General features: G+C 52.2%; 1 long non-coding RNA gene across 1 annotated transcript in view, besides 41 other annotated features; it reads right to left on the bottom strand.

Moving 5' to 3' along the window:
- Positions 1-26,025, bottom strand: part of Gm10863 (predicted gene 10863) — a 50,336-nt gene that overhangs the window by 557 nt on the left and 23,754 nt on the right. Inside the window, exons 3-4 of the long non-coding RNA NR_029470.1 lie at positions 5,800-5,892; positions 5,596-5,654 (exon numbers count right to left, since the gene is read on the bottom strand). This is a non-coding gene — a long non-coding RNA (predicted gene 10863). The remainder of the gene's footprint in view (positions 1-5,595; positions 5,655-5,799; positions 5,893-26,025) is intronic.
- Positions 2,519-3,101: an enhancer, noted in NCBI's record as "U1 fragment (PMID:17897962); includes MCS7". NCBI's record gives its function as "enhancer in ganglia, sensory neurons, adrenal gland, otic vesicle, oligodendrocytes, and melanoblasts" and the evidence as "EXISTENCE:reporter gene assay evidence [ECO:0000049][PMID:18773071]".
- Positions 2,775-2,882: a protein binding site, noted in NCBI's record as "U1-2". NCBI's record gives the evidence for it as "EXISTENCE:protein binding evidence [ECO:0000024][PMID:17897962]".
- Positions 2,775-2,882: a protein binding site, noted in NCBI's record as "U1-2". NCBI's record gives the evidence for it as "EXISTENCE:protein binding evidence [ECO:0000024][PMID:17897962]".
- Positions 2,775-2,882: a protein binding site, noted in NCBI's record as "U1-2". NCBI's record gives the evidence for it as "EXISTENCE:protein binding evidence [ECO:0000024][PMID:17897962]".
- Positions 2,775-2,882: a protein binding site, noted in NCBI's record as "U1-2". NCBI's record gives the evidence for it as "EXISTENCE:protein binding evidence [ECO:0000024][PMID:17897962]".
- Positions 2,816-2,910: an enhancer, noted in NCBI's record as "95 nt core DCHCS-1 enhancer". NCBI's record gives its function as "bi-directional enhancer in in vitro assay" and the evidence as "EXISTENCE:reporter gene assay evidence [ECO:0000049][PMID:16330480]".
- Positions 2,883-2,963: a protein binding site, noted in NCBI's record as "U1-1". NCBI's record gives the evidence for it as "EXISTENCE:protein binding evidence [ECO:0000024][PMID:17897962]".
- Positions 2,883-2,963: a protein binding site, noted in NCBI's record as "U1-1". NCBI's record gives the evidence for it as "EXISTENCE:protein binding evidence [ECO:0000024][PMID:17897962]".
- Positions 2,883-2,963: a protein binding site, noted in NCBI's record as "U1-1". NCBI's record gives the evidence for it as "EXISTENCE:protein binding evidence [ECO:0000024][PMID:17897962]".
- Positions 2,883-2,963: a protein binding site, noted in NCBI's record as "U1-1". NCBI's record gives the evidence for it as "EXISTENCE:protein binding evidence [ECO:0000024][PMID:17897962]".
- Positions 13,736-14,406: an enhancer, noted in NCBI's record as "U2 fragment (PMID:17897962); includes MCS5". NCBI's record gives its function as "enhancer in dorsal root ganglia, cranial ganglia, oligodendrocytes, melanoblasts, and craniofacial skeleton" and the evidence as "EXISTENCE:reporter gene assay evidence [ECO:0000049][PMID:18773071]".
- Positions 13,755-13,776: a protein binding site, noted in NCBI's record as "bHLH1". NCBI's record gives its function as "promotes expression in oligodendrocytes" and the evidence as "EXISTENCE:protein binding evidence [ECO:0000024][PMID:20959288]".
- Positions 13,834-13,855: a protein binding site, noted in NCBI's record as "bHLH2". NCBI's record gives its function as "promotes expression in oligodendrocytes" and the evidence as "EXISTENCE:protein binding evidence [ECO:0000024][PMID:20959288]".
- Positions 13,983-14,004: a protein binding site, noted in NCBI's record as "bHLH4". NCBI's record gives its function as "promotes expression in oligodendrocytes" and the evidence as "EXISTENCE:protein binding evidence [ECO:0000024][PMID:20959288]".
- Positions 14,077-14,098: a protein binding site, noted in NCBI's record as "GTX1". NCBI's record gives the evidence for it as "EXISTENCE:protein binding evidence [ECO:0000024][PMID:20959288]".
- Positions 14,086-14,154: a protein binding site, noted in NCBI's record as "U2-1". NCBI's record gives the evidence for it as "EXISTENCE:protein binding evidence [ECO:0000024][PMID:17897962]".
- Positions 14,086-14,154: a protein binding site, noted in NCBI's record as "U2-1". NCBI's record gives the evidence for it as "EXISTENCE:protein binding evidence [ECO:0000024][PMID:17897962]".
- Positions 14,086-14,154: a protein binding site, noted in NCBI's record as "U2-1". NCBI's record gives the evidence for it as "EXISTENCE:protein binding evidence [ECO:0000024][PMID:17897962]".
- Positions 14,086-14,154: a protein binding site, noted in NCBI's record as "U2-1". NCBI's record gives the evidence for it as "EXISTENCE:protein binding evidence [ECO:0000024][PMID:17897962]".
- Positions 14,310-14,331: a protein binding site, noted in NCBI's record as "GTX2". NCBI's record gives the evidence for it as "EXISTENCE:protein binding evidence [ECO:0000024][PMID:20959288]".
- Positions 22,201-23,020: an enhancer, noted in NCBI's record as "MCS4; overlaps U3 fragment (PMID:17897962)". NCBI's record gives its function as "enhancer in ganglia, peripheral nerve, enteric and central nervous system, oligodendrocytes, melanoblasts, adrenal gland, and craniofacial skeleton" and the evidence as "EXISTENCE:reporter gene assay evidence [ECO:0000049][PMID:18773071]".
- Positions 22,466-22,586: a protein binding site, noted in NCBI's record as "U3-4". NCBI's record gives the evidence for it as "EXISTENCE:protein binding evidence [ECO:0000024][PMID:17897962]".
- Positions 22,466-22,586: a protein binding site, noted in NCBI's record as "U3-4". NCBI's record gives the evidence for it as "EXISTENCE:protein binding evidence [ECO:0000024][PMID:17897962]".
- Positions 22,466-22,586: a protein binding site, noted in NCBI's record as "U3-4". NCBI's record gives the evidence for it as "EXISTENCE:protein binding evidence [ECO:0000024][PMID:17897962]".
- Positions 22,466-22,586: a protein binding site, noted in NCBI's record as "U3-4". NCBI's record gives the evidence for it as "EXISTENCE:protein binding evidence [ECO:0000024][PMID:17897962]".
- Positions 22,475-22,496: a protein binding site, noted in NCBI's record as "site 1". NCBI's record gives the evidence for it as "EXISTENCE:protein binding evidence [ECO:0000024][PMID:17897962, PMID:21908409]".
- Positions 22,494-22,515: a protein binding site, noted in NCBI's record as "site 2". NCBI's record gives the evidence for it as "EXISTENCE:protein binding evidence [ECO:0000024][PMID:17897962, PMID:21908409]".
- Positions 22,587-22,665: a protein binding site, noted in NCBI's record as "U3-3". NCBI's record gives the evidence for it as "EXISTENCE:protein binding evidence [ECO:0000024][PMID:17897962]".
- Positions 22,587-22,665: a protein binding site, noted in NCBI's record as "U3-3". NCBI's record gives the evidence for it as "EXISTENCE:protein binding evidence [ECO:0000024][PMID:17897962]".
- Positions 22,587-22,665: a protein binding site, noted in NCBI's record as "U3-3". NCBI's record gives the evidence for it as "EXISTENCE:protein binding evidence [ECO:0000024][PMID:17897962]".
- Positions 22,604-22,625: a protein binding site, noted in NCBI's record as "site 4". NCBI's record gives the evidence for it as "EXISTENCE:protein binding evidence [ECO:0000024][PMID:17897962, PMID:21908409]".
- Positions 22,634-22,664: a protein binding site, noted in NCBI's record as "site 5/6; corresponds to SoxE site from PMID:18773071". NCBI's record gives its function as "required for enhancer activity" and the evidence as "EXISTENCE:protein binding evidence [ECO:0000024][PMID:17897962, PMID:21908409]".
- Positions 22,666-22,745: a protein binding site, noted in NCBI's record as "U3-2". NCBI's record gives the evidence for it as "EXISTENCE:protein binding evidence [ECO:0000024][PMID:17897962]".
- Positions 22,666-22,745: a protein binding site, noted in NCBI's record as "U3-2". NCBI's record gives the evidence for it as "EXISTENCE:protein binding evidence [ECO:0000024][PMID:17897962]".
- Positions 22,666-22,745: a protein binding site, noted in NCBI's record as "U3-2". NCBI's record gives the evidence for it as "EXISTENCE:protein binding evidence [ECO:0000024][PMID:17897962]".
- Positions 22,674-22,695: a protein binding site, noted in NCBI's record as "site 7". NCBI's record gives the evidence for it as "EXISTENCE:protein binding evidence [ECO:0000024][PMID:17897962, PMID:21908409]".
- Positions 22,746-22,861: a protein binding site, noted in NCBI's record as "U3-1". NCBI's record gives the evidence for it as "EXISTENCE:protein binding evidence [ECO:0000024][PMID:17897962]".
- Positions 22,746-22,861: a protein binding site, noted in NCBI's record as "U3-1". NCBI's record gives the evidence for it as "EXISTENCE:protein binding evidence [ECO:0000024][PMID:17897962]".
- Positions 22,746-22,861: a protein binding site, noted in NCBI's record as "U3-1". NCBI's record gives the evidence for it as "EXISTENCE:protein binding evidence [ECO:0000024][PMID:17897962]".
- Positions 22,825-22,846: a protein binding site, noted in NCBI's record as "site 9". NCBI's record gives its function as "synergizes with Ap2 binding at adjacent A1 site to promote enhancer activity" and the evidence as "EXISTENCE:protein binding evidence [ECO:0000024][PMID:17897962, PMID:21908409]".
- Positions 22,853-22,872: a protein binding site, noted in NCBI's record as "A1". NCBI's record gives its function as "synergizes with Sox10 binding at adjacent site 9 to promote enhancer activity" and the evidence as "EXISTENCE:protein binding evidence [ECO:0000024][PMID:21908409]".

The raw sequence follows: 26,025 nt of genomic DNA, 5'->3' as shown, positions 1-26,025 counted from the left end.
CTCCTTCTGCATCCTCCATTTTCTCATCCTCTTAAGAACAATGCTCCTAGACTGTGGTCTTACATCCCCCTCCTGTGCCCAACATGGCACTGCCCCAGATGCCACCAACAAGTCTCTTTCCCAGATATACCCATCTCTGCTCTGGAGAAAGTCCACTGCCCGGGCCCTTCTCTTCAAAGCCCTCTCTCTTGTATTTCCGGGCCATCTTGCTGGTCACCTGACCTCTGTGATCTCCAGTGGAAGTATAGCTAGCCAGCAGCAATCTTCCCTCCTCTGTCCATGCCCTAGGGGACCTGCAACCTTCCACACATCCCCCTCGCCTTGCCCTAGGATGGGGAGCCTTCATCTTGCCCCACTCTTTTCCCAGCCTCAAGCTTGCTCTGTGAGACCTCAGACCTCACAGCACCTCCTCACATACATGCTCTTGGTACACTGCTATGCCCAGCTATGAGATGGAATTATCTTCTAACTTCCAAAAGCAGCAGTGTTGGGATGTTCTTACTATCTTCCCCGTGTTGTGCCTGCCTCCCAGTCCCCACATCATCTGGTCTATTGTCTGCACTGTATCTTCCTGTCTTACCCATCCCTATCACCATGGTGAAAGGAGCTGGCATCCAATGAATCCCTGTCCACCACTCAGAGGTGGATATACCTTGGGCAAGTCAGAGTTCCTACTTGAGCCTCATTTTCCATAATGACTTAGCAGGGAAAGCAAGCCTGCCTTCTTCGTTGCTTGTTTTTGAGGGCTACAATGGAAAGTTTATGCCTTGGCGGTCATCACTCTTGTCATGATCTCTGTCACCCAAATAACTGAGTGCTACCATCAGGGCTCCTGCCTCCACATTCCCCAAAGAATACCCCACACCATTTGAGGGGTACCAACCATACACAGGACATGGAGGTAAGGCTGCCACGTGTCTCTAACCACTGCAACATGCTTTCAAGGCAGGCACTGTCACCCCATTTTACCCATGAAGAAACTGAGGCTTCGGTGCCACAGCTAGAGAGACCCACTGACTCAATGGATGCTGCGTGTACTATGCACAGATTTAAAACCTTCACTCTATGCTGGGCACTGGCGTAGATGTCAGAATCCCAACAATAGCCAGGCATGGACCTAGCCTACAGGGCAGAGATCTTTCTAGAACACAAAATGAATATGACTCTAAGCTCAACAAGTAATTAAAGCTTAGTGGTGCACATCTTTGATCCCAGGACTTAAGAAGCAGAGGCAAATGGGTCTCTGTGAGCTAGAGGCCAGCCATGTTCTTTAGAGAGAGTTCTAGGGCAGCCAGTGCTATATAGACTCAACAATCAATCAATCAATTAATCAATGAGCAAGTATCTTCCTGTGCCCTTAAGATCCGTGTGTCCCCTCAGGAGCCACCATCAATCCTCTGGGCTCACATGGCAATTCATCTCTGCCCACCCTACATTTCCTCTGCTACACTCCACTACAGCCTGCAGACACAATGCTGGTCCCTCCCTCACACATGCCATTCACCATCTCCTTCTAAACCTTCACTTGGATCTTATCTTGGTCACCTCCTCCAGGAAGTCTTTCTCCCTCTGCTTCAGGCAGAAGTAGGAGCCCTCGGTGTGTCCAGGCACCCTGACTGGCAGCATCTGAGACTTACTTATCTCTCCTCACTGAGGGCCAGCCAGGGGGAGGGAGTTGTTCAACTCAGGGTCTCTCCTCACTTTCCCTCTGCCCCACACCATCCACCACCAAGTCCTCTGCCTCCCTAGGACAGACGTGCACTCCCAGCCTGTGAACGTGCTATAGGTGAGATAGAGGGTCACTGAGTGTTCCGTGGCTGAGCCTGGCCTCCTCAGAAGGGTGACTTCTGTGACTTTAGACATGGCTAGGTGACTGTGATCTGCCTAAATGTTTCTCTGTCCATCTCCTTCCAGGCTCAGGGCCCTATTGGGATGGGCAAGGCAATAGCCCCGGAGGGCAGAGCCAGTGCACTGGAGTCAGCAGGATGAGCTCCAAGAGTCAATTGTGTAGCTTCCCTGTGACTTGGTTTCCTCATTTATAATAATGATATCATCAGTCCTTCCCTGACTCTTTCGAAGGGAGGTGGTGGGAGGGGACAGTGACAAAAACTTTCCAGAGAGCAGACGCTTCATTGTCTGGCTGGCTTCCTGGCATCCCGTCTCAGACACACTGAATTTGCAAAGTTCCGGCGAATTTGGTTTTGGTCCCCTCTGGAGGCCAGACCCAATGTGGGTGCTTTCATGGGTCAGGACCTGTTCACAGGGCTCCCTCTGTGGGGGTCTGCTGGGTAACACCTGTGGCTTGGCCCCAACTGCAGCGCCAGCTCACAGAGGTCTCAGGACAGTCACCCTCTGAGTCCCCGGTCTCTACCTCTCAGGACAGCAACTTCCTCGTCTCAGGAAGCCTCTGTGCAGGTTAAGATGGTTGTGGCTGCAAGGTGTCATGTCTCAGTCAGACAACACAATCTGGGCTGGGAGCTCGGGAGAGGAAGGTCCCGTTTCAGCCTGGAGACAGAAAGTAGGCCACAGGACATCAACCTGGGCCCCAGGCTCGCCTGGAGTGGCTTCCCCAGTCCTGGCAGCGCAGAGGAGTTGCGCACGCGCAGCCTAGAAGGGATGTTTTCAAAATGGCCGTCGCGGGCCGCCAAGGCCCTTTCTCCTCCCAAGGCGCCTTGGGAGAGAGAGGACACCACGGCCAGGCCACGGTCACTCCTCACAGCCCAGGGGTGCGCGCAGAGTAGGGCAGGAGGCGTGGGGAGGAGGGACTTGGGGTGGGTGGGGGGCAGAGAAGAGCCAGAGAGAGGGGCCGGGAGAGGAACAAAAGGTCCCTTTGTGGCGCAGGGCAGGGAGAAGAGGGAACGCATTACCCAATGCCCAGAAGCCATGTTGGTAACAAGAGAACCATTCTCTGCCTCGCTTGGAAAACAACTTGGAGCAGAGAGAGACAGGGAGAGATTTAACCCCATGGGCGCGGGCACAGGGGCCTGAGGCCACTGTGGGAGGTTGAGGAGAGGCAAGAGCTGGAGGGGCCTACGGGGCTGGAGAGCAGCGGGACTTCCTGGGTCGTCCCAGCCTGGCTTTGTAGAGTCAGGATCAGACCCTCAACATGGCCGCTTGGCCAAATCCCAGCAGCCTCTGGCCTGGGGATGCACCACAGACGGGCTTCTACCTGCCTAGGCCTGGCCGGATGAGCCATGAGGGCCTTCAAGTTCCAGGGCCTCACCTGCCCCAACCTCTGGGGAACCCCCTGATTCCTTACATCTCCCGGGTTCAGGCCCCATTGCTGCTCCCACCCAGTTCCAAGGCTGCTGGGCTTCCGGACCTGTTGCTGACAGGAAATATATCTCTTCCTGACAAAGTTCCTCCCATCTTTGCACTGTTTTGCCTTATAGAAAGTTCCTTAAATCTAATTGGATTTCTTTATCCACAGACCAGCTCTTTCCCCCTACCCCAGCTTCTGTGTTAGTACTTGGTGCTCAGGCTCCTAGAAGTCACATCTGATAACAGAGCAAGGGACACTAGAAAGTCCTTTCCCCTCCTCTTCCCTCCCTTTTCTCTTTGCCCTCTTTTCCCCATTCCCACTCTTTCCCTCAGTCTCCTTCCTTCCTCCCTCTCTCCCTCCCTCCCTCCCTCCCTACCCCTCTTCCTCCCTCAAACACTGATGGAGCCTTGGCTGTGTCCTCTGCACCGGTCCAGCCGAGGGGCTTTAGTCGTGGACAAATGTTCTGCCTTTGCCTTTACAAATCTAATGTTCACACGAGGGAGAGGGACGGCAGACAAACCTATGGGCTAAGGTCAGGGTGTCATAAGTGCTGTGATGCCTAAAGCAGGGTAGTGGGAGAAACAGGCTTGGGGAGTCACATGAGAAACAGAATCTCTGTCGATGTGAGAGCATACGCTCTGGTCCCAGTACTCCAAGGTTGAGGTAGTAGGATCTCAAGTTTGAGGCCAGCCTGGGCTACAGAGTAAGAAGAAGGTAGAGGAGAAGTTGGAGAGTGAGGAGTGAAGAAAGGGAGGAGGCACCCCTGCAAGAGCATGGCACTGAACTGAGATTCTGAGTGAAAGAAAGAAAAATCTTTCAAAGAAGACCGTTCTAGACAGAGACATCAACACATGCCAAGGCCCCAAGAGGGAGTCTGTTGCTGAGCTTAGGATCAGTCAGGAGGCCAGTGGGGCTAGAGTCCATCGAGCCAGGGAGAGGAGAGGGTGGAAGGAAGCTGGGAAGGCTGAAAGAAGAGAAGATGCCGGGGTCTACCAAGGCTTGGAGCAGGGGCTGGTGCACTCAGAGATGCATTGAGGCAAGGACGCTCGCTGTCACCACTGTCACCGGTAAGGCTTCACAAGAGGTCTGAAGCCTAGAAGCTGGGAGACCTCAAAGGACTTTGCTATACCTTTGGAGATGCCCTGCACAGGCCCCTCCTTCTTAGTGGCCATCCCTCTGACTATCATCCGATTCTTGCAATTAATGTTTATGTAATACCTATCACATGCCATGAGTGGGAATCGTTCTTAGTAGAGAGGTGTGTAATGTGGGCTCATTGGTGGTGGTCAACAGGTCCCTTGATCACACCTCTAAAAGAGGACAAACCTCACTTACAATGCCCTGGCTACATAGCACGCACGAAGCCCCTCCTTTGGACTGTTTCTAAGGACACCCATCTCCTCGAGTCCCATCTTGCTGTGGCACAAATGGGCTCACAAAAGTAGATCTTGAATGCTGGCCCCCGATCTATCTCAGGCTGGCCGCTGGTGCCTCCAGAGGCTTCACTTTCCTCTGTGAAGCCCACTCAGTGGATTTTCGGGTACATTAAAAAAGAGAGTTCAGCCGGGCAGTGGTGGCGCACGCCTTTAATCCCAGCCCTTGGGAGGCAGAAGCAGGTGGATCTGAGTTCGAGGCCAGCCCAGTAAGTTCCAGGACAGCCAGGGCTTCATGGATTTGAGACCCTGTCTCAGAGAGAGAAAGAGGGAGAGAGAGGGAGGAAGGGAGAGAATGTGAATTCATTCCTCAGAGGGCAGAGGGAGGTCACTCAGCTGGGAAAGCCAGAGTTATGCAGTGATCGTCTGGGCCAGCACAGCTGTGGGGGAATCAGGACTGGGCATTATCAGCAAAATGCAAGGCCCCTACCATGAGTCAGGGGCCCTGAAGTCATAGGTGCTGGGGAGGGGACGTGCTGTGGGCCCTTGGGCAGGCCCAGGTCTTGGCATCCCTGTCTATCTGTGGGGAGCCCTCCAAGCTCTTAGGATGGTGTCAAGGCAAAAGGCCAGAGCAAGGAAGCCTGTGGATGCAATCAGCGGAAGGGGTCTGGGCATGTGCACAATTCAGACAGCAATCCAGCAGGTGGACTCCTGCCATTGGCCTGAGCTGGATGCCCTGAGAGATGGAGACAGAATAGCAGCAGCACACAGGAAGGCTGGTGGGGGGGGGGGGGGTGTCAGAGATTAGGGAGGGAGGTGAGGACTCACAGTGGCAGAAGAGGGAGGACCTGGCAGTGAGACTCTTGTTTACATTCGAATGGAAAACACTCCTTTGAGCAAGCCCTGGACTTGCCAGGTCTTTATTTTCTCATCAGTCAAGTGGAGACTGTATTATGGTACCTTATAGATTGTCCAGTCAAATCGTAAGTTTCAGTCCCTGGCTTGCCATATAGGAAGCACTGCAAAAAAAAAAAAAAGATTTAAGTAATTAATTAGAAACTTCAGTCAGGCTGTGTCTCAATAAGTAAATAAGTAAATAAATAAATAATAGAGAAGTGTGGCTTTTTTTTTTTTTTAAATATATTTTGTTAAAGCTCTGCTTGCCTGCAGCCTCTGCTTCCCTGGGGTTATGAGACACGAGTTTCTGTGATTTATCCTGATTCACTATCAAAAACTCTTACAGGCCAGGCTTCCATCCTAAAGGGAAGGAACTATTATTATTCTCACTTTTCAGAGGGAGAAACTGAGTCTCAGAGCAATGTCCCAGGCTTCGCAGCTGCTGTAAGAATGGAGATTGTAAATAGGATTGGGAGAGAGGCCAGCCTCCTTGAGCCCTTCCCTGCCTCCACTACCCAACCCGGCCCAGGCCCTCGTCTCCTACCAACCTTGTGTGTGTGTGTGTGTGTGTGTGTGTGTGTGTGTGTGTGTGTGTGATCCTGAGGAGAGAGGGGAGGTAGGAGAGGCAGGGAGGAGTGGAAAAGGCAAAGCCACCGGTGAGGCAGTGGCACAAATGGAACCCAAGAAGGCAAGAAAGACCCCAGCTGGAATGGAGCAAGACCCAGAATGGTGGACCCACAATCAGGAGGCCGAGAAATGCTTGAGGCACAGCTGAAGAAGGACCAGGAAGCTGGAGAGACAGAGGAAGCAATGTACACCCCCGTCCTGTTTAGGTACCTGGCCCCCAGGATGACCCTGAGACCCGGAGTCAGCCACCACCATGGTCATTCTTAACTCACGGGATCAAAGAATCGCCCCAAGTGAGGCAGTCTGCCTGGAGACAACAGATCACGCGGGGCGCGGCCCGTGTGAGCCCAGTGCCTTGATCAACGTCACCCACTTGTCCAGCAGCCCAGGACGGAAGCCTCTAGGCCCTTCCACGGAGTGCTGTCGTCAGCCAAGTCACATGGGGAGGCAGGCAGAAGTGGGGCAGGCAGCAGTGGGGCTATGGCGCCTTCCGGTGGCTTCTCCGCCTCCACCCCGCCCCTCAGGATACCGCTACGTTTAGAAAACAACCGAGGAAATCAAGTGGAAACATAAATCCGCCACTCGGTTCCTCCCGTTCCCCAGGGCCAGACACCCTCCCCTCTTTACACCCCCCCCCGCCCCCCAGCACAGGAAGGCAGAGCCAGCACGACTTTGGTTTGCTTTGGCGAGGCCCCGTGGGCAATGTGGCTCTTTCCCAGAATTCCTAGCAACTAGTCTTATCACCCAACACGCCCTCCCCAAAGGAACTTGGGGTACCCAGCTTCAGCCGCTTACCTTACTCACCCCTCTAGACTCATGGAAATACCCTACCTGGCTTCTTCCAGAGACAGACAACCACCCTGGCCATGTCCCTTTTATCTGTGGCCCTGTGCAGAATAGCAAGTACTGAGCTGGCACCCTGTTGCCTGCCCAGATCCCATTTAGAAGACAGGAATTACGGATGCCAAGAAGGGTCCCTGAGACCGTACATCTCTATTCAGAGGCCCCTTAGTTCACAAGCCCTTCTCAGTCTTGCTTCACTGTGTCCCAGTCTGGCCACCACACCTCTCCCAGCTTAACCACCCATAAACGTTTTCAAGCCCCTGCTAACCCAATGCCCTTCCCCTGCCCAATTCTGGCTCAAGACGGAATCTTGCTCATTCTTCAATGCCCAGCTCCACTGGTCTCTGCCAAGGACCAGATTCCAGAGTGGCACCTGCTGCCCCTGGTGTGTGCGCACAGTGTGGATAGATTTAGTGCGTGACATCACCTAAATGGGTCCTTGCCCTGTGTCTGACCACGGGCAGGGCTCAAGGGAGAAGAGCAGAGGACATGAGTAATGGCAATGGATGATGGTGGGCAGGATTGAGCTTTCAAGGACATTCTTGAAAGGTCAAAGCTCAGTGTGCTTGCTACCCCGCACACACTCCTTAGGGCTTCTGACTCCTCTCCTCCCTTCCCTTCCCCCTCCTCCCTCCTCCTCCAGATTTTATCACAGTAGACAGTGTCCCTAACCTCTCCTGAGCCCCAGCCTCTGGGGTGCAGCAGGGCTTCTTGCTCAGAGTTTGGGGTGGCACTCCTGGGTTTTAAGTCACTTCTTACCAGGGAACTGCTGTGCGGTTTTTGGAGGGCCCCAGCACAGACCCCCTAGAGCGCTGCTGGGGCTGGCCATGTAGAAAATGGACAGAAACACCCAGATTTCAGACCAAACAGAGTCCGAGAAAGAGGGATCCAAGGCCCTCAGAAGGGGTTGGTGGGTATGAACAATGGCTTAGGGGAAAAGCCGTGTGGCTGGTGACCAGCCGTGGGGGTGAGGAGTTGGCTGAGTCAAGATTGACTCCAAAGCCTCATGCCTGGATCATTCCAGAACAGTGGGGCCATTGATGTTCAAGGAAGTGGCGGGGGCTTGTTTGGGGGCAGGATGGTGACACAGGCTTGGAACATGGATATTTTGGGGCTAGAAGCAACTGTAGAAGCGACCCACACCCCACATGAAGAAAAAGCAGCCAGATGAGAAGGATCAGCCACCAACCAGGATATCTGTGAAGGGTCTGGGACCAGGGGCTTGACTTAACAGGGCTTAAAGCTGGGGACTTGTCAAGGTCACCATGCTGAGCTGGGAGAACCCAGAGGGGAATGAAACTCACTCCTCACCCTCAGGAGTTTGATGTCCTATAGGAGACACGGACATAGCCACGGTCCTCTCTGGATATTAGGACTGCCCACAGGCATGGTAGGGACCTTGGGGAAGAATAAGCATGACAAAGAGGATAGCAAGGAACAATAGTGTCAGAACAGGCTCAGCTGTCATGGGCATCTCATTTAACCCTTGCCACCATCCTACAAGGTCCAAGGAGCTGTGTTGTATAGGATGTTAATAAAATAAATGATGATTAATAAAACCGAGATCTGGGAGTCAGGCAGTGGTGGCACACACCTTTAATCCCAGCACTTGGGAAGCAGAGGCAGGTGGATTTCTGAGTTGGAGGCCAGCCTGGTCTACAGAGTGAGTTCCAGGACAGCCAGGGCTACACAGAGAAACCCTGTCTCGAAAAACCAAAAACCAAAAAACAACAACAACAACAACAACCTGAGATCCGGAGATTATAAAGAAGCAACGGTGATTTTCTGATGCTTGATAATCACGTTGTAATTAGGTAAAAGACCGTCTTGTTTTAAAGGAACACGCTAAGTCATCGGGGCTCAAGACTTATTTCAGCACCCGTCCTTCAACAAGCAGTTAAGAAAGTGTGTGTGACCTGTAGTGTGCGCTGGAGCTTGTGAGATTGTCGAGCATGCTCACAGAAGAGTGGGGGGAGGGGAATGATAAGGCAATCAAAGGAGGGCAAATGTCAACCTTTGGGGAATTTGTGTTGTGGCACATAGGAATTCGTTTACTAGTCGACTCTTCTATCAGATATTGCTTAAAAATCAAAAGGCCAGGCGGTGGTGGTGTGTGCCTTTAATCCTAGCATTAGGAAGGCAGAGGCAGGCGGATCTCTGTGAGTTCGAGGTCAGCCTAGTCTATACAGAGTGAATTCTGAGATAGCCAAAGCTACACAGAGAAATCCTGTCTTGAGTAAGAGGGAGGGGGAACTAAAGGGCAGGAGAGATGGCTCAGCTTTCTGTCTTTCCAGAGACCCCAAGGTCTGTTTTCAGCACCCACATGGGGCATCTCACTGCTGCCTGTAACTGCAGTCACACATTTCTGGCCTCTACGAATACCCCCTACAAACGCATACATAAATAATAAAATAAATATTTTAAATTTTTAAACAAAAACAAAATCTATATGACAACAAAATACTATATTAAAAAAAAAGATTCAAGTATCGTCCCTGATTGATAAATGAACCTAAGAGAGAGCAAGCATCCTGGAGGCCATGTTGGAGCCATGCCCTTTAGACCAGGGCTTTTCCCAAGGGATGAAGGAGGGGCAACACCAGATAACCTAAGGCCCACAGACACATCATCACGGGTAGGTTGAGGCGTGGGTGGCCTGGAGTCTGCGTGGAGAGTCTCTTGTGGCTCTCCCTGTCACTGACAGCCATCAAGCACCTCACCTCACATGCCTACATGCCCCACCCCTTGACTGGTGACTGTTGGCTGATTTGTCCTACAAATGAGCTAAGAGTAGAGTGGGAGAAACCTTGTCTTTATCCCTGGGCAGCCCAGCTCACCCTCCCCCTAGCTCTTTTCTAGGTGGTATCACCTTCTCTCCTCCAGTGGTGTCACCCAGCCCTGAGCATGGGGCTCAGCATGCCTAAGTCCCAGCATACTGTCACCAAGTTGAAGCTACAATGTAGGTCAGGGTCTCTCTCAGACAGACCAGAGAGGGCTTGGCCACCCTAGCTACCATCTGTGTATCCCCCTGGAATGAGCCAAAACCAGGAAAGAAGGAGAGCTGGGTACACACTGACTTTTCAAAGCTACAGCTCTGGAAAGGTGGGGAGCGGGAGTCAGCTCACATCAGCTCAAGAGCTCTCTCTCACCCTGCACATCTAAGCCTTCTCTGACATGGGCTGAAGGGAGTTTTAACACTGTAGAATTCCACATCTACCTCTCTGGTTCCATCACCTGGTTGCCTCAGGACCCTCACCTAACTCCCTGGACGCATCTTATACCTGTCAAGCTCATGGTGAGTCCTGGACCCGTGAGGTCCTTGCTGTGTTCAGAGTCCCGCTATGTCTCCCACTTGCCACTAATAGAAGTCTAAACCTTCCTCTAGGATGTGCAGTCCAGCCCAAAAGGCAGGCTGCCATTGTTGCAAGTTTGTGTTGAACTTCATCCCTTGGTCTAAGCCACACAGGAAGAGATGGCACTTGCTGAGGGGCTTAGGGGCCCTGAGTCATTTGCTGATAGAGCCAGGAGGGATCTGGGAAACAGAATCCAAGCTCCCGCCTCAGCATAGAGGAGGCATGGGAAGGTCTACTGTTGACTCCAGGCTGCTCAACCTCTGGGGCACAGATTGGGTGCTGATTTCGATCTTGGCAAAAAAAAAAAAAAAAAAACAGGAGCCAACACAACCTACCCATGTTGCATGGAAACCAGTTCCCCACTCTGTAGTCAGTCTCTTCAACTCCTCTACAGTCTCCAAAACCCCAACCAGATGCCTCCTTCTGGAACATTCTTTCCCACCGCCCGCCTCTGAGCCTTCCCTTCATGCACTGCGTAATGCTTACCTAGCTGTCATGCCCTGGGTCCCAGCCACCCTAAGACAGAGCCTGTATGAGGCTTGAGTCCTCAGCCTGGTGCCTGACAGGATTAGGGGCGACTTTCTGAGTGACCAGGATGGCTTCTCATCACCCCAGGCTTCGTCCTCCCTCCCTGGGCCTCGGCTCTCTGCTTCTGTTTCAGATTTTCTCTGTGCTTAGAGGTCTAACCAGAGTTTTCTTTAGTTTTAGTTCTTCGTTTTGAAAACAAAATCTTAACTTCACAGCCCAGGCTGGATTTGAACTGCGCAAACCCCCTTCCTCAGCCTCCAGAGTTCTGGGATCATAAGCAGAGGCCATCATGCCTAGCTTTCCCCTGTATAAACTAGACTTGGACAGGAGCCTACCATTCTCGTCCAAGGGACTCTAAGGACACCTCTCCTCCTGCTATTTTTTAATCGTTTACTTACTTAATTTTTTTACTTATTAACATGAATGAGTAAATGTTTTGCCTGCATGTATGTCTGTGCACCATGCACATGTCTGGTGCCTGCATGTATGTCTGTGCACCATGTGTATGCCTGGTACCTGTGGAGGCCAGAAGAGGGCATTGAACCCCCTGGAACTGGAGTTACTAATGGTTATGAGCTACCATGTAGATGTTGGGAATTGAACCCAGGTCTTCTGCAAGAGCAACAGGTGCTCTAACCACTGATCTATCTCTCCACACAACCTCTCTTACTCTTAATCAGCCGCTCTGTCTCACGTCTCCTTCCCCAAGCCTGAGCCCTCTGCTGCCTTCACCCTTACTCTACAGACTTCCCCAGCAGTTTTTCAGGATGCTTTCTTTTCTTTGATTGTGTGTCCTGAGGGGGCAGAGATTGTGGCCCCCCCCCCAAATCCAGCCTCTCTAGCTTCCTCGTATGAACACAGGACCCCTAAGTGTCCATCGGTGACCTTGAATAGCATGGCCTGTACTTGTAGGCTGGTGGCTGACTAGCAGAGTCCCCATTCAGATGGGTCCAGCTGTCACAGTGGGTGTTCCTCTGAATCACACCCCCCACTCCCCAAACCTGGGGAATAGATTCATGCTGTTCCATCCGTGCCACAGAGGAGTATGTCTGGTGTGCACATGTGGTGTGAGCAGGAGTGTGTACGAGATGTGCCTCTTCCTCCTCAGCCACAGGTAAGATATGATGGCCATGCAGACAGCATCCTCTCTGATCCATGCACAGGCAGAGCTAGCTGCACACTGCACGTGTGCAATGGCTGGCACATCTGCACAGCCACCTGCATCTGGAGGGTCAGCATGTTGTCCATTTGTGCTGCCCATGGGAAGTCACAGGAATCTGTCAAGGGTCTTTTTTCCTTCCCTTTTAAAGAACACACACACACACACACACACTCACACACACAGAAGGAAGGCGAGAAAGAGAGCACAATAAAGCAAGCAAGAGGATATGTGTGCCTTGGCACATGTATGGAAGTCAGGTCACCTGGAATCAGTTCTCATGCCATCATGGGGTGTCCTGGGGGTTGAACGTGGGTTTTCAGGCTTAGCCGCAACTGTCATTGCCAACGAGCCATGGCACTAGCCCTTTAAAGTACTTTTTTTTTTTAAAGTTAGGGTCTCAAGTAGCCCAGGCTAGCCTCAAACTCAAGTCAAGGATGACCTTGAACTTCTGTCTGGAAGACGCCCCTGTCCCCATCTGGGGTTACAAGCATGTGTCACCACACCTGGTTTATACAGTCCTGGAGATAAACCCAGGTTTGTACAACTGAGCCACATCCCCAGCCTCACTCAAGGGTCTTGAAACCCTAGGGTCAAGGGCTACACTCCCACAGAGCAGTGTCCCACAGCAGGAGGGAGGCAGATAGACCCTGCTCTGGCTCTTTTCTCCAGAGCTTTCGTGTTCTCCTGTGGTCTGCTCCTGTCTTATCGTGCATGGGGATCAGAGTATGCAGGACTCAGGGAGACCAGAGCACACAGAGCAGGCTGCAGGATGCCAAACAGACAAGCTGCAGGGCGGGGGCTGCTCCGAGGCTCCTGGTTTATGCAGAAGCAGTGGTTCAGGGTCTGATGTCTGACACCTCCTTCCTACAAAGCTGATGATTCTAGGCAACTCCAAACCTCCCTCGAGCCCCCGCTGTCCTCTGGGTAACACAGTGGCAAGGCGCAGGGGCCCCACAGAGCCGCCACTGTGATGCAGCGGGCTGACAGGTGTCTGCGCTACAGTAAGTGTTCCATAAACATTAGCAGCTGGCCTTATGAGGCTAGAGGGGGTGGCATCCAGAGTCCTTGTCTGTGCTAGGGGCTGGAGGGTTCGTAAAGATGAGCTGAGATGGGTGGGGGTGGAGGCGCGGGGCAGTGGGTCTCCTGGCTGCTGTGTGGACTCACTAGCGCATGCTTCAGGGTGGACCAGAGAAACTAGGGAAGGCAGGTGAGGAGACAAGCCCTGATGGCGGAGGAAGGAGAGCTGTGACAGAGCAGAGGAGTCCACAGGATAGAGACAGAGAGCAGCTGAAGAAGCAGCTGAACAATTGCTCATGGAGCGTTGTGCACCATGGTTGGGGAGGGTCCGTGTGAACCCCACAGCCTCAAGAGAATTCCCCACCCAGTAAAAGACACACAGAGACAAGTGAGCTGACCTTGGCCCTGTCGCCTGTCACTATGCACAGGAGCCCCTGTTCTCAAGCTCTGGGCCTTGGTTTACTTTGCTCCCTCTCTTTGAAGTGCTGGAACCCGGATAGCTTTATCACCAGCAGACAGAGCTGTACTAAAGGAAACTCCAACAAGATGAATGAATGAATGAATGAATGAATGAATGAATGAGTGAATGAATGAATGAAGCAACTACCACATCTCCTCAATGCTAATGAGTCGCCTGACATCATCAACACAGCAGCAGGCCAGCAGCATCATGAAGCCTATCGGCCACCATCACCACAACCACGTGGAGAATGGCTTTCTCTCCTGGTGCCCCTCCCCACCCAGTCGCCACCCACGCACACTTTCCCTCTCGCCTGGGGCAGCTGGTGGGAGGGGGCTGGGCCCGGCTGGGCAACTGGGGGAGGCTGGGAAAGTCCAGGCTGTCCCTCTTGGGGGCGGGGGGTGGGACACGGGGGCTGTGTGCTGGGATGCTCACTGGGATGGAGGGAGGGAGGGTCGACAGCCCCTACAGCTGCGGTCCCCTTCCCAGCAGCCTGCCCAGGCACAGAAAGGTCTCTTTGTTCTCTGCCTTTAAAGGGTAAGAGAAACACTTCTGCATGGCAAATTAGCCCAAAAATGTATTTCTCTAAAGCACCCGATTGTCTCCCCAGTCTGCAGCTGCAGGGAAGTCCCAGGGAGCTGGGGAGGGGCGGCTTTGGGGTGACCCTGGGGGACAGGGAGAGGAGGTGGGGAAAGAGGGGCCCCATCTTGCCTTCCTGCCTCTGCTCTCAGACTCTCAGTCACAGGAGGGCACAGCTGGAGAGGGTCTTGCGGTTATGGAGACAATTCACCCCTGTATTACAAGAGAGGGAAACTGAGGCTGAGAGAAGTGGTACTGTTACCTTCAGGTCACACTGCAATGAGGAACACTGGCCTGTGGCAGAGGAGCTCCCAGACTAGTCTATCTGCTTTGTCCCCACTTGAAGGAAGGGGCTCAGGTCCTCATGGTCAGCCAAACCAGCTGGCCCAGACATGGAAGGCTTAGCTTTTGTCCACTTGGGGCCAGAAGGTTGACAAGGCCACACCTACCAAGCCTCCTGTCCAGCCTGGAGACAGCCTCAGATGTCTGATGGACTGGCTGACCTGGGGGAGGTAGAGGTTGGGGCTGAGCCCATAGTTCTGCCTGAAGGGCAGCAGGAAGGTCACCTTGATCAGGAAATAAAAGAGTGCAGGTAAGGAGAAAGTTCCAGAATTCCACAGTGTACTCCAGGAACCAGCTCTCTGCGGTCCCCCCTCTCCCCCCACCAGCATTGAGCATAGTTATGCCCCCAGGGAGCTAACAGTCCTATGAGGCAGACAGACAAGCAAATGATAACAAGAGTCCCACTGGGAGAGGCCCCAGATATGGACTCAAAGCAAGCACCACAAATCCAGGGGAGCCAATATAGAGAGAGTCTTTCCCAAAGAAGGGTTCAGGCCTTGAGAAGCATCCCATTGTGGCCCCCGACAGCCGCTCTTATGACCAGCACCTCAGATGCCGATTCTATGGAATCCATAGACCACCTTTGATTCTAGCCTGTGGAGGATAGACCAGCCAGGCTGCACCCTGGAGGTCTCATTCATCAGATGGGTGAAGTGAGTTTTCTATGGGTAAAACTACCCAGATGGCACACACTGCCCCCAAAGGGGGTTCAGTTCTGTGAGCCGAGCAGATTCGTGGTGTGCCTTGGGGTGGGGAGACACAAGAAGGGAGCAGAAGACACTGGATGACCCCGTCTGTCGCTGAGGCCTGTGGTAACTGTTAGGTGCAGAGGCTGGACATACACCCAAGAAAAACACTCAGACACATAAAATAAATACATCTAGAAATGTTTGAAAGAGTCTACGGATGAGAGGCTGGTGAGACGACTCTCAGCGGATAAAGGCTCCTGCCTCCAAGTCTGATAACTTAAAGATCCACATGGTGGACGGAGAGAAGAGACCCCTAAATTGTCCCCTGATTTACACACACACATGTGTGCTCTCTCACTCGCTCGCTCTCTCTGTAAATAAATAAACAAACAAATAAATAAATAGATGTAATTTATTGATTTTAATTATTAATTTATTTTGGCCTCAGGGTCTCTCTATGAAGTCTTGGCCAGCCTGAAACTCTTTGTGTAGACGAGGTTGGCCTCAAACTCACAGAGATCTACCTCTGCCTCCCAAGTGCAAAGATTAAAGGTAGGAGTCACCCCACCAGGCTTGTAAGTATAATTTTTAAAAGGTAAGGTATAGCCGGACAGTGGACACGCCTTTGATCCCAACATTTGCAAGGCAGAGGCAGGCAGATCTCTGAGTTCAAGGCCAGCCTGGTCTACAGAGTGAGTTCCAGGATGGCCGGGGCTACACAGAGAAACCCTGTCTCAAAACAAAACCAAAAGCAAGCAAACAAACAGAAAAAGCTAAGGAGTACGTGTGAGTGTGTGGATGACTATAAGAGAGGTGTGAACACGAGTGCCTGTGGTTGTGTGCGGGTGAGGTTGTATTCCTATGTGTGTGTGCTATGATTTGCACATGGCTGTGTGCTCCTCTGTGGGTGTTCATGCCTGTGAATGCATATGCGCATATGCACACATGTAGGTGGCTAGCATGCACACATATGTATGTGAGCATGTACATGCAGTGAATTCGGGGTCTATCTTTGTGGTATGTGCTTATGGGCATATGTGTGCCTGTGTTGCAGGCCTACCGTTAGACGCATGTGCAGTGGTGTCTCAGGACTGCCATTAGACGCATGCGCAGTGGTGAGTTTCTGGGTGGGAGGGGCTGGAAAACGAATGTGGAATGTCTGTGCTGTGAACACACAGGTGAGTGCTGTTCGAGCACGCATGTGTGTGTGTGTGTGTGTGTGTGTGTGTGTGTGTGTGTGTGTGTGTGATCCTGGAGGGACCCTCTTGGGAATTCTCAAGAAGGGAAGTCAGCTGAGCCTCCAAGTGTCAAGGGTCTGAAGGACCCAAGCTGCTCGGGGATCCTCAGGTAGCCACCAAGTGCCTAACTCCGTTGGTCCTTCACCACCAGCAACCCACACCGATGATGATGTAGTGCTGTTTTCTCTCAGGCGGAGAATGCAGTCCTCGGGTGAGGAGCTGAGACCACAGAAAACCTTATCAATGATCCCTCTATAAAACGGCACAGAAACTGAAAGCAGAGAGTCAAATGGATACCAGACTGCCCCTGTTCCTCGCGGGTTGTCTCACAGAGCCAAATAATGGATCAACCCAGGGCCCATAGACAGTAAACAGAGTATGGTCTGCACCACAATGAACTTCGTATTATTCACCACAGAAGAGAGGCAGGAGGCAAGGGGATGGATGGAGCAGCATATAGAACTCCTTGTCACTCCGCCCTGATAACCTGAGTTCCATTTCTGGGACCCAGAGAAAGGAAGCGTGAGAGAAGCAGCTCCCCCGGTGAGCACCATGACTCTCATGTGCACCCAAGCACACAGGAAGACCCTTGACCACGGGTGCTAAGTGAAAGAAGCCAGAAACAAAGACTCCGCTAAAGCAATGGATGTGGGGAGAGCCAGCCAGATCAGAGGCAAAGGAGAGTGGCGCTTACTTGGGAGCTGAAGGGAGCTTGGAGAGTTAGTGCCTAAGAGGCACAGAGACCTCAATGTAGACAGATAAGAGAGGTCTGGAGATGGAGCTGGGGAACAGCTGTGCTGTGTGAATGCAGTTAGTGCTGCTCTGTACACCCCAAAAGGGTTGAGATGGTTAAGTGTATATTATATAGACTTGCTATACACTCACATGTGTGTGTGTATGTGTGGGATTGTAACCATGGTCTCATGCACGCTCAACTACATCTCCAACCTCTATAACATTTCTGGAGAGAGAACAATCCTAGATAGTTTTAGAAGTCATTTTCAGCTTTTCTTTCTTTGAGACAGGGTCCCATGGAGACCTTGGCTGGCTTCAAAGTCCTATATAGCAGAGGATGATCATACATTTCAGATTCTAGCCTCCCCTGTCCCTGGTGCTGTGGTTACAGTTTGTGTCAGCACGCTAGCTTTGCCCAGCGCATGGGGACCAATCCCAGGGCTTCCTGCACTCTGAACAAGCACTCTCTCAACCGAGCTATCGCCCAGTGCACGCAGTTCTATGGCATTAAGGAAAGCATTCTTGCTTTGTAAGCTGTTGTGACCAAAGGTGGATGAACAACCCTGACAGACATCCCAGGACTTGTCACCCCACACCCAGCACGGGTGCAGAGAGAGTGGGTATACAGTGGAGGGTGAACACTGGTGTGGGTCCCCCAACAGGCAGCTTCTCTCCCTCTCACCACCCCTGTAACAGCACAGGATCTTCCAAAAAAGCAGGGGCCCTACGAAGGGACACAGGACAGCCCACTGGGGTGCAAAGTCTGCTCTTCTTTCCATCTCCTCTTTTTCTGTCGCTGTCTTAGAGTTTTTATTCTGCAAATGTGTAATATGGAACTCACCTTCAAGCAGTAAATAGAGAATGCCGGGCAGTGGTGGCGCTCGCCTTTGATCCCAGCACTCAGGAGGCAGAGGTAGGTGGATTTCTGAGTTCGAGGCCAGCCTGGTCTACATCGTGAGTTCCAGGACAGCCAGGGCTACACAGAAAAACTCTATCTCAAAAAACAAAAGCAAACAACAACAACAAAATCAGTACATTGTAAATAAAGAAAAGGATCTGGCTTGGGAACTGAACAGACCCTAAAGAGGTTCTGTGAAAGGGTTTCTGAGCTGGTGAGATGGCTCAGCAGGTAAGAGCACTGACTGCTCTTCTGAAGGTCCTGAGTTCAAATCCCAGCAACCACATGGTGGCTCACAACCATGAGATCTGACTCCTCTTCTGGAGTGTCTGAAGACAGCTACAGTGTACTTACATATAATTAATAAATAAATAAAGCTTAAAAAAAAAGAAAAGAAAGGGTTTCTGAACCTCTCAGGACACAAGCAAACTGTAGCTATAGCTTTAGTAAGCGAGCTGGTGCCTGGGAGCTGTAGCGTGGGTCAGTGGTAGAGGTTGCTACTAGCATGTGGGAGACCCCACGTTCAACCCTCAACACCACAACAAATAAGAAGATGGCATCTAAGGGTTTTTTTTTTGTAATGTATTACTTATGTGTGCAGGTCATTTGGCCTGCGTGAGTGTCCATGTGACACACACAAGCCTGGTGCCTACAGAGAAGGCTGTAAGACAGTGTCAGGTCTCCTAGAGCTGGAGTGACAGGTAATTGTGAGATGTCATGTGGGATGTCAGGACTGAAACCCAGCTCCTTTCAGAGAGCGGAACTGAGAGCCATCTCTCCCAGCCCTGTGGCATCTTATACTTGTTCTCCAAGTTCAGGCGCTAAGTAGCTTTTGTTAGTGAGGACTCTGCACCCTGGGGTCTCCATGTCCCTCATCCTTACCAAGAAGGACAGACAGTGGGACAAATCTGAGACAGCAGCTCAAGGCATTTCAGGACAGACATCCTGCAACGTTGTTAAATGTCTCCACAGGAGCTGTGAACCCTTTGTCCTCACAGGCTCCGTACAGATGTGCCTGATACAGAGGCACGATAGCTCCTCCCTGGTAACAAGCCTCAGAGGCACCAGAACCAGGGCTCAGTTCCACTGGGCCCAACCCAAAACTGTGCTGTTTACCACGAGTTACCTCCTGCAGGGCTTCTTATTATTCCTCAAGGAAGGTTTCCTCAGGACCACAGCATCAAACAGCAATTCCGGGCCCTAACACCAGCTAGCACGTACCTGGCCCATTCCTCCACTTCTATACCTCAAACTCTTCCTGGGACCTTCCCCCAGCAGGATAACTTGTGAGCCCAGGCCTTCCCCTGCTAGTGGCTCCGCCAGCAGTGATGCTCCCGAGGACAGGCCTGTGCTGGACTCCCCTTCCGTGGACTGGCTGCTCGGCAGAGAGTCAGTATACAGCAGACACCCAGCAAGGGAAACCAAGCACGAGAGATTTGGAAAGCTCTCGGGTCCTTTGGGCCCTGACATTGTAAGTTGATGACACTCATCCCACAAGCAAAAGGTCTGGGGGATGGGCAGGAAGAGAAGAAGAGAAAAGCAGTCATGACCAGGTCTTCAGGGCGGGCATCCTCCCCTACTTAGCCCATGAATAGAGGCAACAGGAAAGAACCAGGAACCCCTGACAGTGGTGTTAGGGGAACCAGAGCTGAGTGAGGAAGAGGTCAGGACACCATCTATCTCACGCCACAGACTTTTCTTCACTGAGTTTTTCTGAGACAGGATCTCATGTAGCCCAGGCTGGTCTCAAACTCCCTATGTAGTCAAAAACTGTCCTTGGTTTTGAGCCTCCTGCATCTCCTTCCCAAGTGCTAGGATTACGGGTGTACAGGCTTCATGTGTGTTTTCACACTGGGAATCCAATTCAGGGCTTCATGCACACTTGGTAAGCACTTTACTAACTGTGCTACAGTCAGAGCCCCCATGTGCTTCTTAGAAAGCACCTGAAGATATGGGTTGGGGGTTGGGGGAGCCCCACTATCCTCCACGCCCTCAAATCGGAACTCTCTGCCTGCCTTGGTCATGAGCCTGTAATAGCCTGTGTATAGGAGAAAAGGTATGTGGCACACAGGGCTGTGACTGACCTCTAACCTGACAGTCACCCTGCCCAGCCACCTCTAAGCTGGTCCTTGCTAGGCCTTGGGGCTATTTCTGATCTTGGCGCATCTCCAGCTACCATTCAGTCATCACGGGCTCTCAGCTGACAGGTTATGCAAGTCTCAGACGCCAGTCATGTGGGAAGGCCAGGACCCTTGTGGGATGCAGGTCCTACAGGCTGAAGAAGTGGTCCCCAGAGCTGAGGACGATGGATGGAGCGAGCATCAGTGTGCCTCCTGAACTGTCCGAATCACACATGTTCAGTCACCACTGCCCCAGACTCAGAAGTAGTCTCACAGGGGCGTTTTCCTAGCATGCGTGTGCACACACACATATGCAACCAGCACATCTGCACATGGTCAGATGTTTGCAGTACCCACAGCTCAGGATAACGTTGGAGAAGGTATCAACATCCCTCCATGGTGACCGGCCCACATCACACATGGTCAGATGTTCCTCAACTCCTTTTCCTTTTCTGGTCCAGCCTCTTCCACTCCACCCTCCCCAGCCTCTCTGCATTCGCCATGTTTCCCAGCCCCCAAGGATCTCTTCACAGACAGCCCCAGACAGGGTCCTGACCCACATCACAGCTGAGCCCTGGCCCCAGGCCAGCCACAGACAGAGCCCTTGACACTGGCTATAGATTGTCCATCAAAGCTGGGTGATTGCCAGAGGCCTTTACCCCAGCCTGACCCTGACCCTGACCCTGACCCCAGCCTCCAGCCTGACCTTAAACCCAAAATGAACACTTACCAGCCTTGATCTTGGTGACAGACATGAACCCTAATCCTGAATCAAAAAAGAACACTTCCCTTGGTCATAGACTGAGCCTCGAGCCTAGCCTGAACCATCATCCTAACTCTAGATCAAATACTCACTGTCTCTGACAGAATCTATCAACTGAGCCTTTTTCCATACCCTGCACTGCCCTGATCCTGGTCCTGGACAGGACCCTTAGCCTGATCCAAGCCTGAATCTTGAGAGGACCCTTACTCTTTCCTACAATGGATTTTCCCTCCAGCTACAGACTGACCACTGACCCTAGCTATACCCTAAGCCATGATCCTAACTATTGACTAAGCCCTGATCCTGATCCTAGGCTAAGCCCTGATTAGCCACAGTCTGAGCCCTGAGTCCTCTTCCTGGCTACATATGGATTTTACCCTAACCCTCAGCAGGTTCTACCTCCAGCATCACACAAAACAGGTGTGTGATGTATCCCTCCCCCTGTGAAAGAGCTCAACTATCCCCAAGACAGCAAGCTCCTAGCTCAGGATCGTAGGGGATCTTGAACTTTCCACAGATCCACATACGGCCTTGGAACGACAGTGGGCACAGCTGTCCACACTTTACAAGTTGGAAGAGTTGGAGACTCAGAGAGCCTTGACTTGTTCTGTGTGGTTCTTGAGGCAGAGGTGGAAAAGAACTTCCCCCAAAGTCTTCCGACCAAAGACAGAGCTAGCTACGTGACGAGTGTTCACTGTGCCATGGAGATAAGCCAGCACGGGCAGGTGACTTCCTGGCTGGGGTTACAGAGAAGGCCACACGCACTGGCCCATAGCCTTGGAGGTCCCTCCAGCTCAGAGAGGTCCAAGGGCTTCACATCTCCTTCAGAGACGGTGAACTCACACAGCTGCATAAGCCCAGGCTGGAGCTTGACACCTGAGGAAAGGTGACCTCGGGAGCCACCTAGAAGCTCATGGCTCAGCCTCTCATGTTCAGGCTCCTCTCTTTCCCCTCCCCTCACATCCATCCAAGGCTCAGGCGGGAGACAAGGCCCCCAGAGCCAAACTGGCATTTAGTATTGTCATTCTGGGGGCAGTTTGGGGCTCTGTTCTAGCATGTGTTTCTGCCTCTGCCTGGGCTCAGAACTACAGCCCCAGGACGAGGGAGGACACCCTTCCATTTCCAGAAGGCCAGGCAGTCTCTCGCCCCCTAGCACTGCCCATCCCGCAGACCTCAGACACAGAGAAATGAGAGGCGAAGCCAGCTGCCCAGGCAGCACTGCCTGGCAGGGCCACATCGGAATGCAGACCCTAACCCTGGCACTAGCTCCACTCCAGCTGCCTCGGGAGGACCAGAGGATGGTGGGGGGACCTGGTGCCAGGCAGCAGAGGCTAGGGTGTCTGGGGGGGGGCGTCTGGCTGACCCCTCAAGCCCCATGCCCCCCAGGCACCCTTCCCTGGCTCCATGCAGCCCTGCCGCCCAGCTGCCAGCACATCCGCCCAGGCCCAGATATCAATCCACACATCCACACCAGAGCTCTTGCTCGGCTGGCTTTCTTTGCTGTGCTTTTCTCTCCCCAGCCAACTCACTTTCTCTCTCTCTCTCTCTCTCTCTCTCTCTCTCTCTCTCTCTTTCTCTCAACATGTCATTACAGTAGAAACAAAAAAGCGCGGGGGGACAATGCGGGCATTGACAGCGCCCCCTCCCGCCCCTCCCCCCTCAGTGCGTGCCAGCACTCTTTCCACCCGCCCAGGGCTGGAACCACTGCCAAAGGAGCCCTGCTCATAAACAAGAGGAACCAGATAAACCAGGAACACAATAGAGGGATTTGTTGCACTCAGAATGGTGGGAACAATGTCAACGTCGCGCGCAGCTGCTTCTAAGTCCCCACCCCACCAAGTCCTGCCAAGCAGCCCCTCGCCCCCAGCCCCTCTCTGATTTATGAAAGGTCAGAGGGCATCATGGCTAAAGGGCCCCTTCCTTGCATCCCTCGTTAACCCTTCGGAGACAATGGTCCCTTCTCTAAGAGGTGGCGCCTGGGGGCGGGTGTCATGCACAGCACTTCCTGGAGCATCCTGGGGCCGGCTGGTGGCAGAGTATAATACAGGGAGGCGTGGGCTCCAAGATGCCTTTGGGCCAGGCTTCATCCTTTCCCAAGTGACAGTCTTGTTGGAGGAGGTCTTCTTAGTGACCCCATGTTGGGTTGACAAGATGGCACCCGATGTTATCATCCCACTGTGCATTTGGCAGCGACAGTGGGTGCACCTCTGTACTGACTGAGTCCCTCTTCAGGAGGAGTGAGATAGAGTCCCTTAATCTGGGAGGAGATGGGTTATGCATGAGCGGAAACCCAGGGAAGGGGCCCTGGCACTGCTGCCACTGGGCAGGGAGTAGGGAGGGTGGCAGGGCAGGGTTCCAAGACAGGTGGTGCCAGAGCAGAGGTGGCAGGAGTCAGGGAACAGCAGCCAGTTCCCAGTGCCTCCCGCTTCCGGGCCTCAGGGACTGGAGAGGTCTCCACAGTTAGCAAGACAGGGGTTCTAGTAGCCACCACAGTGGCCACCGAGTGGCCACAAACAAGGCTTGTGATGTTCAGTGGGTGGTGGCACCCTGCCTTCCTCACATCCCTCACAGACAGATACCTGAGCTGAGACTCCCCTAACACCACACAGTTGACCTGTCGGCAACCCAGCCAGTTGGAACCCTTGTCCCTGACTCAATGGCTTTGGGAAGGCATCTGGAATTGAGGAAAAGAGGAGGGCTGAGAACTGCTTTCAGGCAGAGGCCCAAGCAGACTTTAGGGAAAATATCTATAAAGGCCTCTTAGCCCCCTCCATAAAGTACAGAAGGGACACCTGGTCAGTCTCTTTCTGCCTGTGCTGAGAAGAGGCCTGTTAACAATCCTGTGACACCCCTCCATCTCCTATACAGCTCACCCTCCCCACCGCCGCCACCACTGAACCCCAACCCTTTGGTAATTCTGCGATCTCTACCTTCACCACACCATAGGACAGCTGCCGTCACTTCCATTAGGCACTAAAGGCGGAGCCAGTGTAGCAAGGCGAGGAAGTGAAGTAAGGGGCAGGAAAACAGAAAGAAAAGAGACACCGTTCACAGATAGTTATATGGAAAAGTCTAGACACACGACTTATAGAAAACGTATAATTAATAGCTTAGCAAGGTCAGTATACAAAAGTCATTTTTGTTTCTATATGCTGTCAACATTGAGAAATTAAGGTTTTAAGCATTTAAAATAGTATTACTGGACTGGAGAGGCAGCTCAGCAGTTTACAGCATGTGCTGTTCTTGCAGAAGATCTGAGTTGGTTCCCAGCACCCTATTGGGCAGTTCACAGACCCCTCTAGTTTCATTTCCAGGGGGTCTGACTCCCTCTTCTGGCCTCGGTGGGCACTGCACCCATGTGGCAGACCCACACACATACATATAAATAAAAATAAAGATGAATCTTAAACAGTATCACCAAATATGAAATCCACAGGGATAAATGTGTATTCTAAATCATAATGACACAGAATGATGGAAGGCTGGGTGCTGAGTTTGACCCGATACTTGAGACTAAAGGCAAAGAGAGCCATGCACAAACACTGTCTGATAGATTATAAGTTTGTTTCAGACAAGTGTAAAAGTCAGGGCTGGAGAGATGGCTCAGTGGGTAAGAGCAGTCAGTGCTCTTCCAGAGGTCCTGAGTTCAATTCCCAGCAACCACATGGTGGCTCACAACCATTTGTAATGAGATCTGATGCCCTCTTCTGGTGCCTCTGAGGAGAGCAATGGTGTACGCATATACATACATACATACATACTTAGAGTATGAGTCAGCTATTTTGACACCATCTTACATTATATTAAGATTTAAACAAAGGTCAGCCAACAAGACAGCTCATGGGATAAAGGCGCTAACCACTAAGCCTGATGGCCTGAATTTGATACCCAGAACCCACGTGGTAAGGGAGAAAAGCAGCTCCCTCAAGTTTTCCTCTGGCCTCTGCACATGCACACACAAATTCACTGCAATAAATAAATGGGGAAATTAAGCAAATGGCTAAACTCTCACTATAAGTAACAAGAGGCGGGGAGTGAGAAACGGGCGGGGGAGAAGGCAGATACACACCCTGCGATGCTGGAAAAGGAGCTGTTTCTCTGGAGTGCCCACACCTATGAAAGCCCAGGCTTTGCGGGAGACAAACCTAGCACACGCCATCCTGGCTATGGCTGGTTCACATCACTACTGAAACACGACAATTATCACATACCCTCCCCCAGACCATGTGACCTAGGACCTAGGACTGCAGCCACACAGCCAGTCTCAGTGGTGCCAAATCCACACCTTCCACATGGTAAGGGAAAACCGCCAGGGGAAAAAATGAAGATCAGGCTGCAAAGTGTTCAACTCTTCAATCACACCAACTCATGACACGCTAGAGAAAGCTCTGGAGGAAGGGTCAGCAGATCCGAGGGGACTAAGGACATGTAACGACTGGTGTGGGATTCTGGCTTGCGACATGAAGTGAGGGAGGGAGTGGGGGGGAGGGAGGGAGGAAGGATGAAGGAAAAGATGGAGAGAAGGAAGGAAGGAGGGAAGGGTAGAGGGAGGAAGGGAGGGCAGGAGGAATGAAAGACACTAATAGAAAGACTAAGGAAATTGGAAGTCAGTAATTCATTCACTTACTAGTTCTGCACCAGTGGTAATCCCTTCCTCCCTTCTTTCTCCCCCTCCCTCCCTCCCTCCCTCCCTCCCTCCTTCCCTCCCTCCTTCCTTCCTTCTCCCCCCACCACTTTCCCCCTTCTTCCCACCCTTTTTCCTTCCCTTCCTCCTCCCTCCCTTCCTCCCTTCCTTTCTTCCTCACTCTTTTTTTTTTTTTTAATAAGATAGGCTTTCACGTAGCCCAGGCTGGCCTTAAACTTAAGAAGAACCTTGAGCCGGGCGGTGGTGGCGCAGACCTTTAATCCCAGCACTCGGGAGGGAGAGGCAGGCAGATTTCTGAGTTTAAGGACAGCCTGGTCTACAGAGTGAGTTCCAGGACAGCCAGGGCTATACAGAGAAACCCTGTCTCGAAAAACAAAAAAAGAAGAACCTGGTCCTGGGGCTAGCCTGGTCTATAAAGTAAGATTTAGGTCAGTGCTACAGAATGAGACCCTGTCATGGGTGTGTGTGTGTGGGGGGGTGTTAATATTACAGGA

Source organism: Mus musculus, chromosome 15, assembly GCF_000001635.26.
Source record: "Mus musculus strain C57BL/6J chromosome 15, GRCm38.p6 C57BL/6J".
In the NCBI taxonomy this organism is placed as follows: Eukaryota; Metazoa; Chordata; class Mammalia; order Rodentia; family Muridae; genus Mus; species Mus musculus.
The sequence above is the reverse complement of the archived record's forward strand: the minus strand, read 5'-3'. Positions and strand labels throughout refer to the sequence as shown.